General features: G+C 70.9%; 10 non-coding genes across 10 annotated transcripts; all 10 read right to left on the bottom strand.

Annotated features, from left to right (window-relative positions):
• Positions 1 to 327: 327 nt before the first annotated feature.
• LOC144261751 (5S ribosomal RNA) lies at positions 328 to 446 on the bottom strand. Its single transcript, XR_013345443.1, has one exon. It is a non-coding gene; the product is annotated as a 5S ribosomal RNA (ribosomal RNA).
• Positions 447 to 1,632: 1,186 nt separating this feature from the next.
• On the bottom strand, positions 1,633 to 1,751 carry LOC144261750 (5S ribosomal RNA). The gene has a single exon (XR_013345442.1). It is a non-coding gene; the product is annotated as a 5S ribosomal RNA (ribosomal RNA).
• Positions 1,752 to 2,935: 1,184 nt separating this feature from the next.
• LOC144261651 (5S ribosomal RNA) lies at positions 2,936 to 3,054 on the bottom strand. The gene has a single exon (XR_013345363.1). It is a non-coding gene; the product is annotated as a 5S ribosomal RNA (ribosomal RNA).
• Positions 3,055 to 4,238: 1,184 nt separating this feature from the next.
• LOC144261748 (5S ribosomal RNA) lies at positions 4,239 to 4,357 on the bottom strand. The gene has a single exon (XR_013345440.1). It is a non-coding gene; the product is annotated as a 5S ribosomal RNA (ribosomal RNA).
• A 1,185-nt stretch (positions 4,358 to 5,542) lies between these two features.
• Positions 5,543 to 5,661, bottom strand: LOC144261747 (5S ribosomal RNA). The gene has a single exon (XR_013345439.1). It is a non-coding gene; the product is annotated as a 5S ribosomal RNA (ribosomal RNA).
• Positions 5,662 to 6,846: 1,185 nt separating this feature from the next.
• LOC144261746 (5S ribosomal RNA) lies at positions 6,847 to 6,965 on the bottom strand. Its single transcript, XR_013345438.1, has one exon. It is a non-coding gene; the product is annotated as a 5S ribosomal RNA (ribosomal RNA).
• Positions 6,966 to 8,151: 1,186 nt separating this feature from the next.
• On the bottom strand, positions 8,152 to 8,270 carry LOC144261745 (5S ribosomal RNA). Its single transcript, XR_013345437.1, has one exon. It is a non-coding gene; the product is annotated as a 5S ribosomal RNA (ribosomal RNA).
• A 1,184-nt stretch (positions 8,271 to 9,454) lies between these two features.
• On the bottom strand, positions 9,455 to 9,573 carry LOC144261744 (5S ribosomal RNA). Its single transcript, XR_013345436.1, has one exon. It is a non-coding gene; the product is annotated as a 5S ribosomal RNA (ribosomal RNA).
• A 1,184-nt stretch (positions 9,574 to 10,757) lies between these two features.
• Positions 10,758 to 10,876, bottom strand: LOC144261743 (5S ribosomal RNA). The gene has a single exon (XR_013345435.1). It is a non-coding gene; the product is annotated as a 5S ribosomal RNA (ribosomal RNA).
• Positions 10,877 to 12,061: 1,185 nt separating this feature from the next.
• On the bottom strand, positions 12,062 to 12,180 carry LOC144261650 (5S ribosomal RNA). The gene has a single exon (XR_013345362.1). It is a non-coding gene; the product is annotated as a 5S ribosomal RNA (ribosomal RNA).
• Between the last annotated feature and the right edge of the window lie 507 nt (positions 12,181 to 12,687).

Raw genomic sequence — 12,687 nt, 5'->3', positions numbered from 1 at the left:
TGGCTTTCCTTTCTCCCAGCCTCCAGCGGCGGAGCTGAAGCGGCGGGCAGGGAGCGCGAGGGCAGACAGGCCTTGGGGCGCCTGCCGCCGCTTCGGCCAGCTGGCCTCCCACACCTGCTGCCAAGGGGGCAAGAGCGCCGGCTGGTAAGAAAAACAAAGACGCCACGGGGCCGGGCGCCCGAAGCCCTCGCCCTGGGCTGCGGCGGGCGAGGTGGCTACGGCCTGCGAGACCTTTGCGGAAGCAAGCGAGGACCAGGCGGCAAAAGCCTGTGCCGGAGGGAGACCTGCAGCCGGGCAGCGGCAGGGAGCGTGGCGAGGGCCGGCAAAAGCCTACAGCACCCAGTATTCCCAGGAGGTCTCCCATCCAAGTACTAACCAGGCCCGACCCTGCTTAGCTTCCGAGATCAGACGAGATCGGGCGTGTTCAGGGTGGTATGGCCGTAGACGCTGCTGCCTGCCGCTTTGCCTGCCTTTAAGCGAGCCCACAGACACCGCCCTGCCTGCTCCACGCCGCCCCCCCCCCCGCCCCCACACCGGCTCCGCAACGCGCTCACGCACGCGCACACGCACGCACGCACGCACGCACCACCGGCCTCGCACCCCAGCCTCCACACACCCAGGCTCACGCCCCCGCACCACCATCCGCAGCCCCCGACCCCCGGCCCGCGCGCACCGCGACGAAGCCTCCTCCCCACCCCCCACAAATACACCCCCGCTCCCCTCTCACCACGCACTCGCTCCTCAGATGACGCCCTCACAAACTGCACGCACACACCCCGACACAAAACCCCCAGGGGAAACGCACCGCCCAGGACGGGGCTGCCGCCCGCACGCCCGCTCCCGCGCCTCACCTGCACGCACCCCGCAGGGGCAGCTCCCGCACAGCCCGCCCGCCTTTCCTCACAGCTCACGGTCCTCGCCACAGCTCTCACGCCTCCCTGGGGACGCCCTCCCGCACTTGGCCTGCCTTTTGCTCGCTCCGGGAAACCCGGGACGCGCCCCCCGGGGGCCTCCCCCTGCCCCGTCTCCCGCTTCGCAAGGCCCCGGGGGAGGCAGGATGGGCCACCGCCGCCTCCTCAGGGAGACCAGCCCAGAGGCGACCAGCACCCACCTTTCCCACTTACCGGCCCCGAAGCCGAGGCAGGGACTGCTCCAGGCCCGCAGGCAGCCTTCCCGGCCAAAAGGCCAGCGGCTGCCTCCCTCCCCTCACTTTCAAAGGGCCAGCTGCCAAGGAGGCAGGCTGGCAAAGGGCTTCCCTCAACCAGCCACCCCAAAGGCCCGGGCTGCGCCGCACGGCAAGGCTTCTGGCTTTCCTTTCTCCCAGCCTCCAGCGGCGGAGCTGAAGCGGCGGGCAGGGAGCGCGAGGGCAGACAGGCCTTGGGGCGCCTGCCGCCGCTTCGGCCAGCTGGCCTCCCACACCTGCTGCCAAGGGGGCAAGAGCGCCGGCTGGTAAGAAAAACAAAGACGCCACGGGGCCGGGCGCCCGAAGCCCTCGCCCTGGGCTGCGGCGGGCGAGGTGGCTACGGCCTGCGAGACCTTTGCGGAAGCAAGCGAGGACCAGGCGGCAAAAGCCTGTGCCGGAGGGAGACCTGCAGCCGGGCAGCGGCAGGGAGCGTGGCGAGGGCCGGCAAAAGCCTACAGCACCCAGTATTCCCAGGAGGTCTCCCATCCAAGTACTAACCAGGCCCGACCCTGCTTAGCTTCCGAGATCAGACGAGATCGGGCGTGTTCAGGGTGGTATGGCCGTAGACGCTGCTGCCTGCCGCTTTGCCTGCCTTTAAGCGAGCCCACAGACACCGCCCTGCCTGCTCCACGCCGCCACCCCCCCACCCCCACACCGGCTCCGCAACGCGCTCACGCACGCGCACACGCACGCACGCACGCACGCACCACCACCGGCCTCGCACCCCAGCCTCTACACACCCAGGCTCACGCCCCGCACCACCATCCGCAGCCCCCGACCCCCGGCCCGCGCGCACCGCGACGAAGCCTCCTCCCCACCCCCCACAAATACACCCCCGCTCCCCTCTCACCACGCACTCGCTCCTCAGATGACGCCCTCACAAACTGCACGCACACACCCCGACACAAAACCCCCAGGGGAAACGCACCGCCCAGGACGGGGCTGCCGCCCGCACGCCCGCTCCCGCGCCTCACCTGCACGCACCCCGCAGGGGCAGCTCCCGCACAGCCCGCCCGCCTTTCCTCACAGCTCACGGTCCTCGCCACAGCTCTCACGCCTCCCTGGGACGCCCTCCCGCACTTGGCCTGCCTTTTGCTCGCTCCGGGAAACCCGGGACGCGCCCCCCGGGGGCCTCCCCCTGCCCCGTCTCCCGCTTCGCAAGGCCCCGGGGGAGGCAGGATGGGCCACCGCCGCCTCCTCAGGGAGACCAGCCCAGAGGCGACCAGCACCCACCTTTCCCACTTACCGGCCCCGAAGCCGAGGCAGGGACTGCTCCAGGCCCGCAGGCAGCCTTCCCGGCCAAAAGGCCAGCGGCTGCCTCCCTCCCCTCACTTTCAAAGGGCCAGCTGCCAAGGAGGCAGGCTGGCAAAGGGCTTCCCTCAACCAGCCACCCCAAAGGCCCGGGCTGCGCCGCACGGCAAGGCTTCTGGCTTTCCTTTCTCCCAGCCTCCAGCGGCGGAGCTGAAGCGGCGGGCAGGGAGCGCGAGGGCAGACAGGCCTTGGGGCGCCTGCCGCCGCTTCGGCCAGCTGGCCTCCCACACCTGCTGCCAAGGGGGCAAGAGCGCCGGCTGGTAAGAAAAACAAAGACGCCACGGGGCCGGGCGCCCGAAGCCCTCGCCCTGGGCTGCGGCGGGAGGTGGCTACGGCCTGCGAGACCTTTGCGGAAGCAAGCGAGGACCAGGCGGCAAAAGCCTGTGCCGGAGGGAGACCTGCAGCCGGGCAGCGGCAGGGAGCGTGGCGAGGGCCGGCAAAAGCCTACAGCACCCAGTATTCCCAGGAGGTCTCCCATCCAAGTACTAACCAGGCCCGACCCTGCTTAGCTTCTGAGATCAGGCGAGATCGGGCGTGTTCAGGGTGGTATGGCCGTAGACGCTGCTGCCTGCCGCTTTGCCTGCCTTTAAGCGAGCCCACAGACACCGCCCTGCCTGCTCCACGCCGCCCCCGCCCCGCCCCCACACCGGCTCCGCAACGCGCTCACGCACGCGCACACGCACGCACGCACGCACGCACCACCGGCCTCGCACCCCAGCCTCCACACACCCAGGCTCACGCCCCGCACCACCACCCGCAGCCCCCGACCCCCGGCCCGCGCGCACCGCGACGAAGCCTCCTCCCCACCCCCCACAAATACACCCCCGCTCCCCTCTCACCACGCACTCGCTCCTCAGATGACGCCCTCACAAACTGCACGCACACACCCCGACACAAAACCCCCAGGGGAAACGCACCGCCCAGGACGGGGCTGCCGCCCGCACGCCCGCTCCCGCGCCTCACCTGCACGCACCCCGCAGGGGCAGCTCCCGCACAGCCCGCCCGCCTTTCCTCACAGCTCACGGTCCTCGCCACAGCTCTCACGCCTCCCTGGGGACGCCCTCCCGCACTTGGCCTGCCTTTTGCTCGCTCCGGGAAACCCGGGACGCGCCCCCCGGGGGCCTCCCCCTGCCCCGTCTCCCGCTTCGCAAGGCCCCGGGGGAGGCAGGATGGGCCACCGCCGCCTCCTCAGGGAGACCAGCCCAGAGGCGACCAGCACCCACCTTTCCCACTTACCGGCCCCGAAGCCGAGGCAGGGACTGCTCCAGGCCCGCAGGCAGCCTTCCCGGCCAAAAGGCCAGCGGCTGCCTCCCTCCCCTCACTTTCAAAGGGCCAGCTGCCAAGGAGGCAGGCTGGCAAAGGGCTTCCCTCAACCAGCCACCCCAAAGGCCCGGGCTGCGCCGCACGGCAAGGCTTCTGGCTTTCCTTTCTCCCAGCCTCCAGCGGCGGAGCTGAAGCGGCGGGCAGGGAGCGCGAGGGCAGACAGGCCTTGGGGCGCCTGCCGCCGCTTCGGCCAGCTGGCCTCCCACACCTGCTGCCAAGGGGGCAAGAGCGCCGGCTGGTAAGAAAAACAAAGACGCCACGGGGCCGGGCGCCCGAAGCCCTCGCCCTGGGCTGCGGCGGGCGAGGTGGCTACGGCCTGCGAGACCTTTGCGGAAGCAAGCGAGGACCAGGCGGCAAAAGCCTGTGCCGGAGGGAGACCTGCAGCCGGGCAGCGGCAGGGAGCGTGGCGAGGGCCGGCAAAAGCCTACAGCACCCAGTATTCCCAGGAGGTCTCCCATCCAAGTACTAACCAGGCCCGACCCTGCTTAGCTTCCGAGATCAGACGAGATCGGGCGTGTTCAGGGTGGTATGGCCGTAGACGCTGCTGCCTGCCGCTTTGCCTGCCTTTAAGCGAGCCCACAGACACCGCCCTGCCTGCTCCACGCCGCCCCCCCCCCCGCCCCCACACCGGCTCCGCAACGCGCTCACGCACGCGCACACGCACGCACGCACGCACGCACCACCGGCCTCGCACCCCAGCCTCCACACACCCAGGCTCACGCCCCGCACCACCACCCGCAGCCCCCGACCCCCGGCCCGCGCGCACCGCGACGAAGCCTCCTCCCCACCCCCCACAAATACACCCCCGCTCCCCTCTCACCACGCACTCGCTCCTCAGATGACGCCCTCACAAACTGCACGCACACACCCCGACACAAAACCCCCAGGGGAAACGCACCGCCCAGGACGGGGCTGCCGCCCGCACGCCCGCTCCCGCGCCTCACCTGCACGCACCCCGCAGGGGCAGCTCCCGCACAGCCCGCCCGCCTTTCCTCACAGCTCACGGTCCTCGCCACAGCTCTCACGCCTCCCTGGGGACGCCCTCCCGCACTTGGCCTGCCTTTTGCTCGCTCCGGGAAACCCGGGACGCGCCCCCCGGGGGCCTCCCCCTGCCCCGTCTCCCGCTTCGCAAGGCCCCGGGGGAGGCAGGATGGGCCACCGCCGCCTCCTCAGGGAGACCAGCCCAGAGGCGACCAGCACCCACCTTTCCCACTTACCGGCCCCGAAGCCGAGGCAGGGACTGCTCCAGGCCCGCAGGCAGCCTTCCCGGCCAAAAGGCCAGCGGCTGCCTCCCTCCCCTCACTTTCAAAGGGCCAGCTGCCAAGGAGGCAGGCTGGCAAAGGGCTTCCCTCAACCAGCCACCCCAAAGGCCCGGGCTGCGCCGCACGGCAAGGCTTCTGGCTTTCCTTTCTCCCAGCCTCCAGCGGCGGAGCTGAAGCGGCGGGCAGGGAGCGCGAGGGCAGACAGGCCTTGGGGCGCCTGCCGCCGCTTCGGCCAGCTGGCCTCCCACACCTGCTGCCAAGGGGGCAAGAGCGCCGGCTGGTAAGAAAAACAAAGACGCCACGGGGCCGGGCGCCCGAAGCCCTCGCCCTGGGCTGCGGCGGGCGAGGTGGCTACGGCCTGCGAGACCTTTGCGGAAGCAAGCGAGGACCAGGCGGCAAAAGCCTGTGCCGGAGGGAGACCTGCAGCCGGGCAGCGGCAGGGAGCGTGGCGAGGGCCGGCAAAAGCCTACAGCACCCAGTATTCCCAGGAGGTCTCCCATCCAAGTACTAACCAGGCCCGACCCTGCTTAGCTTCCGAGATCAGACGAGATCGGGCGTGTTCAGGGTGGTATGGCCGTAGACGCTGCTGCCTGCCGCTTTGCCTGCCTTTAAGCGAGCCCACAGACACCGCCCTGCCTGCACCACGCCGCCCCCCCCCCCGCCCCCACACCGGCTCCGCAACGCGCTCACGCACGCGCACACGCACGCACGCACGCACGCACCACCGGCCTCGCACCCCAGCCTCCACACACCCAGGCTCACGCCCCGCACCACCATCCGCAGCCCCCGACCCCCGGCCCGCGCGCACCGCGACGAAGCCTCCTCCCCACCCCCCACAAATACACCCCCGCTCCCCTCTCACCACGCACTCGCTCCTCAGATGATGCCCTCACAAACTGCACGCACACACCCCGACACAAAACCCCCAGGGGAAACGCACCGCCCAGGACGGGGCTGCCGCCCGCACGCCCGCTCCCGCGCCTCACCTGCACGCACCCCGCAGGGGCAGCTCCCGCACAGCCCGCCCGCCTTTCCTCACAGCTCACGGTCCTCGCCACAGCTCTCACGCCTCCCTGGGGACGCCCTCCCGCACTTGGCCTGCCTTTTGCTCGCTCCGGGAAACCCGGGACGCGCCCCCCGGGGGCCTCCCCCTGCCCCGTCTCCCGCTTCGCAAGGCCCTGGGGGAGGCAGGATGGGCCACCGCCGCCTCCTCAGGGAGACCAGCCCAGAGGCGACCAGCACCCACCTTTCCCACTTACCGGCCCCGAAGCCGAGGCAGGGACTGCTCCAGGCCCGCAGGCAGCCTTCCCGGCCAAAAGGCCAGCGGCTGCCTCCCTCCCCTCACTTTCAAAGGGCCAGCTGCCAAGGAGGCAGGCTGGCAAAGGGCTTCCCTCAACCAGCCACCCCAAAGGCCCGGGCTGCGCCGCACGGCAAGGCTTCTGGCTTTCCTTTCTCCCAGCCTCCAGCGGCGGAGCTGAAGCGGCGGGCAGGGAGCGCGAGGGCAGACAGGCCTTGAGGCGCCTGCCGCCGCTTCGGCCAGCTGGCCTCCCACACCTGCTGCCAAGGGGGCAAGAGCGCCGGCTGGTAAGAAAAACAAAGACGCCACGGGGCCGGGCGCCCGAAGCCCTCGCCCTGGGCTGCGGCGGGCGAGGTGGCTACGGCCTGCGAGACCTTTGCGGAAGCAAGCGAGGACCAGGCGGCAAAAGCCTGTGCCGGAGGGAGACCTGCAGCCGGGCAGCGGCAGGGAGCGTGGCGAGGGCCGGCAAAAGCCTACAGCACCCAGTATTCCCAGGAGGTCTCCCATCCAAGTACTAACCAGGCCCGACCCTGCTTAGCTTCCGAGATCAGACGAGATCGGGCGTGTTCAGGGTGGTATGGCCGTAGACGCTGCTGCCTGCCGCTTTGCCTGCCTTTAAGCGAGCCCACAGACACCGCCCTGCCTGCTCCACGCCGCCCCCCCCCCCGCCCCCACACCGGCTCCGCAACGCGCTCACGCACGCGCACACGCACGCACGCACGCACGCACCACCGGCCTCGCACCCCAGCCTCCACACACCCAGGCTCACGCCCCGCACCACCATCCGCAGCCCCCGACCCCCGGCCCGCGCGCAACCGCGACGAAGCCTCCTCCCCACCCCCCACAAATACACCCCCGCTCCCCTCTCACCACGCACTCGCTCCTCAGATGACGCCCTCACAAACTGCAACGCACACACCCCGACACAAAACCCCCAGGGGAAACGCACCGCCCAGGACGGGGCTGCCGCCCGCACGCCCGCTCCCGCGCCTCACCTGCACGCACCCCGCAGGGGCAGCTCCCGCACAGCCCGCCCGCCTTTCCTCACAGCTCACGGTCCTCGCCACAGCTCTCACGCCTCCCTGGGGACGCCCTCCCGCACTTGGCCTGCCTTTTGCTCGCTCCGGGAAACCCGGGACGCGCCCCCCGGGGGCCTCCCCCTGCCCCGTCTCCCGCTTCGCAAGGCCCCGGGGGAGGCAGGATGGGCCACCGCCGCCTCCTCAGGGAGACCAGCCCAGAGGCGACCAGCACCCACCTTTCCCACTTACCGGCCCCGAAGCCGAGGCAGGGACTGCTCCAGGCCCGCAGGCAGCCTTCCCGGCCAAAAGGCCAGCGGCTGCCTCCCTCCCTCACTTTCAAAGGGCCAGCTGCCAAGGAGGCAGGCTGGCAAAGGGCTTCCCTCAACCAGCCACCCCAAAGGCCCGGGCTGCGCCGCACGGCAAGGCTTCTGGCTTTCCTTTCTCCCAGCCTCCAGCGGCGGAGCTGAAGCGGCGGGCAGGGAGCGCGAGGGCAGACAGGCCTTGGGGCGCCTGCCGCCGCTTCGGCCAGCTGGCCTCCCACACCTGCTGCCAAGGGGGCAAGAGCGCCGGCTGGTAAGAAAAACAAAGACGCCACGGGGCCGGGCGCCCGAAGCCCTCGCCCTGGGCTGCGGCGGGCGAGGTGGCTACGGCCTGCGAGACCTTTGCGGAAGCAAGCGAGGACCAGGCGGCAAAAGCCTGTGCCGGAGGGAGACCTGCAGCCGGGCAGCGGCAGGGAGCGTGGCGAGGGCCGGCAAAAGCCTACAGCACCCAGTATTCCCAGGAGGTCTCCCATCCAAGTACTAACCAGGCCCGACCCTGCTTAGCTTCCGAGATCAGACGAGATCGGGCGTGTTCAGGGTGGTATGGCCGTAGACGCTGCTGCCTGCCGCTTTGCCTGCCTTTAAGCGAGCCCACAGACACCGCCCTGCCTGCTCCACGCCGCCCACCCCCCGCCCCCACACCGGCTCCGCAACGCGCTCACGCACGCGCACACGCACGCACGCACGCACGCACCACCGGCCTCGCACCCCAGCCTCTACACACCCAGGCTCACGCCCCGCACCACCATCCGCAGCCCCCGACCCCCGGCCCGCGCGCACCGCGACGAAGCCTCCTCCCCACCCCCCACAAATACACCCCCGCTCCCCTCTCACCACGCACTCGCTCCTCAGATGATGCCCTCACAAACTGCACGCACACACCCCGACACAAAACCCCCAGGGGAAACGCACCGCCCAGGACGGGGCTGCCGCCCGCACGCCCGCTCCCGCGCCTCACCTGCACGCACCCCGCAGGGGCAGCTCCCGCACAGCCCGCCCGCCTTTCCTCACAGCTCACGGTCCTCGCCACAGCTCTCACGCCTCCCTGGGGACGCCCTCCCGCACTTGGCCTGCCTTTTGCTCGCTCCGGGAAACCCGGGACGCGCCCCCCGGGGGCCTCCCCCTGCCCCGTCTCCCGCTTCGCAAGGCCCTGGGGGAGGCAGGATGGGCCACCGCCGCCTCCTCAGGGAGACCAGCCCAGAGGCGACCAGCACCCACCTTTCCCACTTACCGGCCCCGAAGCCGAGGCAGGGACTGCTCCAGGCCCGCAGGCAGCCTTCCCGGCCAAAAGGCCAGCGGCTGCCTCCCTCCCCTCACTTTCAAAGGGCCAGCTGCCAAGGAGGCAGGCTGGCAAAGGGCTTCCCTCAACCAGCCACCCCAAAGGCCCGGGCTGCGCCGCACGGCAAGGCTTCTGGCTTTCCTTTCTCCCAGCCTCCAGCGGCGGAGCTGAAGCGGCGGGCAGGGAGCGCGAGGGCAGACAGGCCTTGGGGCGCCTGCCGCCGCTTCGGCCAGCTGGCCTCCCACACCTGCTGCCAAGGGGGCAAGAGCGCCGGCTGGTAAGAAAAACAAAGACGCCACGGGGCCGGGCGCCCGAAGCCCTCGCCCTGGGCTGCGGCGGGCGAGGTGGCTACGGCCTGCGAGACCTTTGCGGAAGCAAGCGAGGACCAGGCGGCAAAAGCCTGTGCCGGAGGGAGACCTGCAGCCGGGCAGCGGCAGGGAGCGTGGCGAGGGCCGGCAAAAGCCTACAGCACCCAGTATTCCCAGGAGGTCTCCCATCCAAGTACTAACCAGGCCCGACCCTGCTTAGCTTCCGAGATCAGACGAGATCGGGCGTGTTCAGGGTGGTATGGCCGTAGACGCTGCTGCCTGCCGCTTTGCCTGCCTTTAAGCGAGCCCACAGACACCGCCCTGCCTGCTCCACGCCGCCCCCCCCCCGCCCCCACACCGGCTCCGCAACGCGCTCACGCACGCGCACACGCACGCACGCACGCACGCACCACCGGCCTCGCACCCCAGCCTCCACACACCCAGGCTCACGCCCCGCACCACCATCCGCAGCCCCCGACCCCCGGCCCGCGCGCACCGCGACGAAGCCTCCTCCCCACCCCCCACAAATACACCCCCGCTCCCCTCTCACCACGCACTCGCTCCTCAGATGACGCCCTCACAAACTGCACGCACACACCCCGACACAAAACCCCCAGGGGAAACGCACCGCCCAGGACGGGGCTGCCGCCCGCACGCCCGCTCCCGCGCCTCACCTGCACGCACCCCGCAGGGGCAGCTCCCGCACAGCCCGCCCGCCTTTCCTCACAGCTCACGGTCCTCGCCACAGCTCTCACGCCTCCCTGGGGACGCCCTCCCGCACTTGGCCTGCCTTTTGCTCGCTCCGGGAAACCCGGGACGCGCCCCCCGGGGGCCTCCCCCTGCCCCGTCTCCCGCTTCGCAAGGCCCCGGGGGAGGCAGGATGGGCCACCGCCGCCTCCTCAGGGAGACCAGCCCAGAGGCGACCAGCACCCACCTTTCCCACTTACCGGCCCCGAAGCCGAGGCAGGGACTGCTCCAGGCCCGCAGGCAGCCTTCCCGGCCAAAAGGCCAGCGGCTGCCTCCCTCCCCTCACTTTCAAAGGGCCAGCTGCCAAGGAGGCAGGCTGGCAAAGGGCTTCCCTCAACCAGCCACCCCAAAGGCCCGGGCTGCGCCGCACGGCAAGGCTTCTGGCTTTCCTTTCTCCCAGCCTCCAGCGGCGGAGCTGAAGCGGCGGGCAGGGAGCGCGAGGGCAGACAGGCCTTGGGGCGCCTGCCGCCGCTTCGGCCAGCTGGCCTCCCACACCTGCTGCCAAGGGGGCAAGAGCGCCGGCTGGTAAGAAAAACAAAGACGCCACGGGGCCGGGCGCCCGAAGCCCTCGCCCTGGGCTGCGGCGGGCGAGGTGGCTACGGCCTGCGAGACCTTTGCGGAAGCAAGCGAGGACCAGGCGGCAAAAGCCTGTGCCGGAGGGAGACCTGCAGCCGGGCAGCGGCAGGGAGCGTGGCGAGGGCCGGCAAAAGCCTACAGCACCCAGTATTCCCAGGAGGTCTCCCATCCAAGTACTAACCAGGCCCGACCCTGCTTAGCTTCCGAGATCAGACGAGATCGGGCGTGTTCAGGGTGGTATGGCCGTAGACGCTGCTGCCTGCCGCTTTGCCTGCCTTTAAGCGAGCCCACAGACACCGCCCTGCCTGCTCCACGCCGCCCACCCCCCCGCCCCCACACCGGCTCCGCAACGCGCTCACGCACGCGCACACGCACGCACGCACGCACGCACCACCGGCCTCGCACCCCAGCCTCTACACACCCAGGCTCACGCCCCGCACCACCATCCGCAGCCCCCGACCCCCGGCCCGCGCGCACCGCGACGAAGCCTCCTCCCCACCCCCCACAAATACACCCCCGCTCCCCTCTCACCACGCACTCGCTCCTCAGATGACGCCCTCACAAACTGCACGCACACACCCCGACACAAAACCCCCAGGGGAAACGCACCGCCCAGGACGGGGCTGCCGCCCGCACGCCCGCTCCCGCGCCTCACCTGCACGCACCCCGCAGGGGCAGCTCCCGCACAGCCCGCCCGCCTTTCCTCACAGCTCACGGTCCTCGCCACAGCTCTCACGCCTCCCTGGGGACGCCCTCCCGCACTTGGCCTGCCTTTTGCTCGCTCCGGGAAACCCGGGACGCGCCCCCCGGGGGCCTCCCCCTGCCCCGTCTCCCGCTTCGCAAGGCCCCGGGGGAGGCAGGATGGGCCACCGCCGCCTCCTCAGGGAGACCAGCCCAGAGGCGACCAGCACCCACCTTTCCCACTTACCGGCCCCGAAGCCGAGGCAGGGACTGCTCCAGGCCCGCAGGCAGCCTTCCCGGCCAAAAGGCCAGCGGCTGCCTCCCTCCCCTCACTTTCAAAGGGCCAGCTGCCAAGGAGGCAGGCTGGCAAAGGGCTTCCCTCAACCAGCCACCCCAAAGGCCCGGGCTGCGCCGCACGGCAAGGCTTCTGGCTTTCCTTTCTCCCAGCCTCCAGCGGCGGAGCTGAAGCGGCGGGCAGGGAGCGCGAGGGCAGACAGGCCTTGGGGCGCCTGCCGCCGCTTCGGCCAGCTGGCCTCCCACACCTGCTGCCAAGGGGGCAAGAGCGCCGGCTGGTAAGAAAAACAAAGACGCCACGGGGCCGGGCGCCCGAAGCCCTCGCCCTGGGCTGCGGCGGGCGAGGTGGCTACGGCCTGCGAGACCTTTGCGGAAGCAAGCGAGGACCAGGCGGCAAAAGCCTGTGCCGGAGGGAGACCTGCAGCCGGGCAGCGGCAGGGAGCGTGGCGAGGGCCGGCAAAAGCCTACAGCACCCAGTATTCCCAGGAGGTCTCCCATCCAAGTACTAACCAGGCCCGACCCTGCTTAGCTTCTGAGATCAGGCGAGATCGGGCGTGTTCAGGGTGGTATGGCCGTAGACGCTGCTGCCTGCCGCTTTGCCTGCCTTTAAGCGAGCCCACAGACACCGCCCTGCCTGCTCCACGCCGCCCCCCCCCGCCCCCACACCGGCTCCGCAACGCGCTCACGCACGCGCACACGCACGCACGCACGCACGCACCACCGGCCTCGCACCCTAGCTTCCACACACCCAGGCTCACGCCCCGCACCACCATCCGCAGCCCCCGACCCCCGGCCCGCGCGCACCGCGACGAAGCCTCCTCCCCACCCCCCACAAATACACCCCCGCTCCCCTCTCACCACGCACTCGCTCCTCAGATGACGCCCTCACAAACTGCACGCACACACCCCGACACAAAACCCCCAGGGGAAACGCACCGCCCAGGACGGGGCTGCCGCCCGCACGCCCGCTCCCGCGCCTCACCTGCACGCACCCCGCAGGGGCAGCTCCCGCACAGCCCGCCCGCCTTTCCTCACAGCTCACGGTCCTCGCCACAGCTCTCACGCCTCCCTGGGGACGCCCTCCCGC

This window comes from Eretmochelys imbricata, chromosome 2, assembly GCF_965152235.1.
Source record: "Eretmochelys imbricata isolate rEreImb1 chromosome 2, rEreImb1.hap1, whole genome shotgun sequence".
In the NCBI taxonomy this organism is placed as follows: Eukaryota; Metazoa; Chordata; order Testudines; family Cheloniidae; genus Eretmochelys; species Eretmochelys imbricata.
This window is presented reverse-complemented; position numbering and strand designations above follow the sequence as displayed.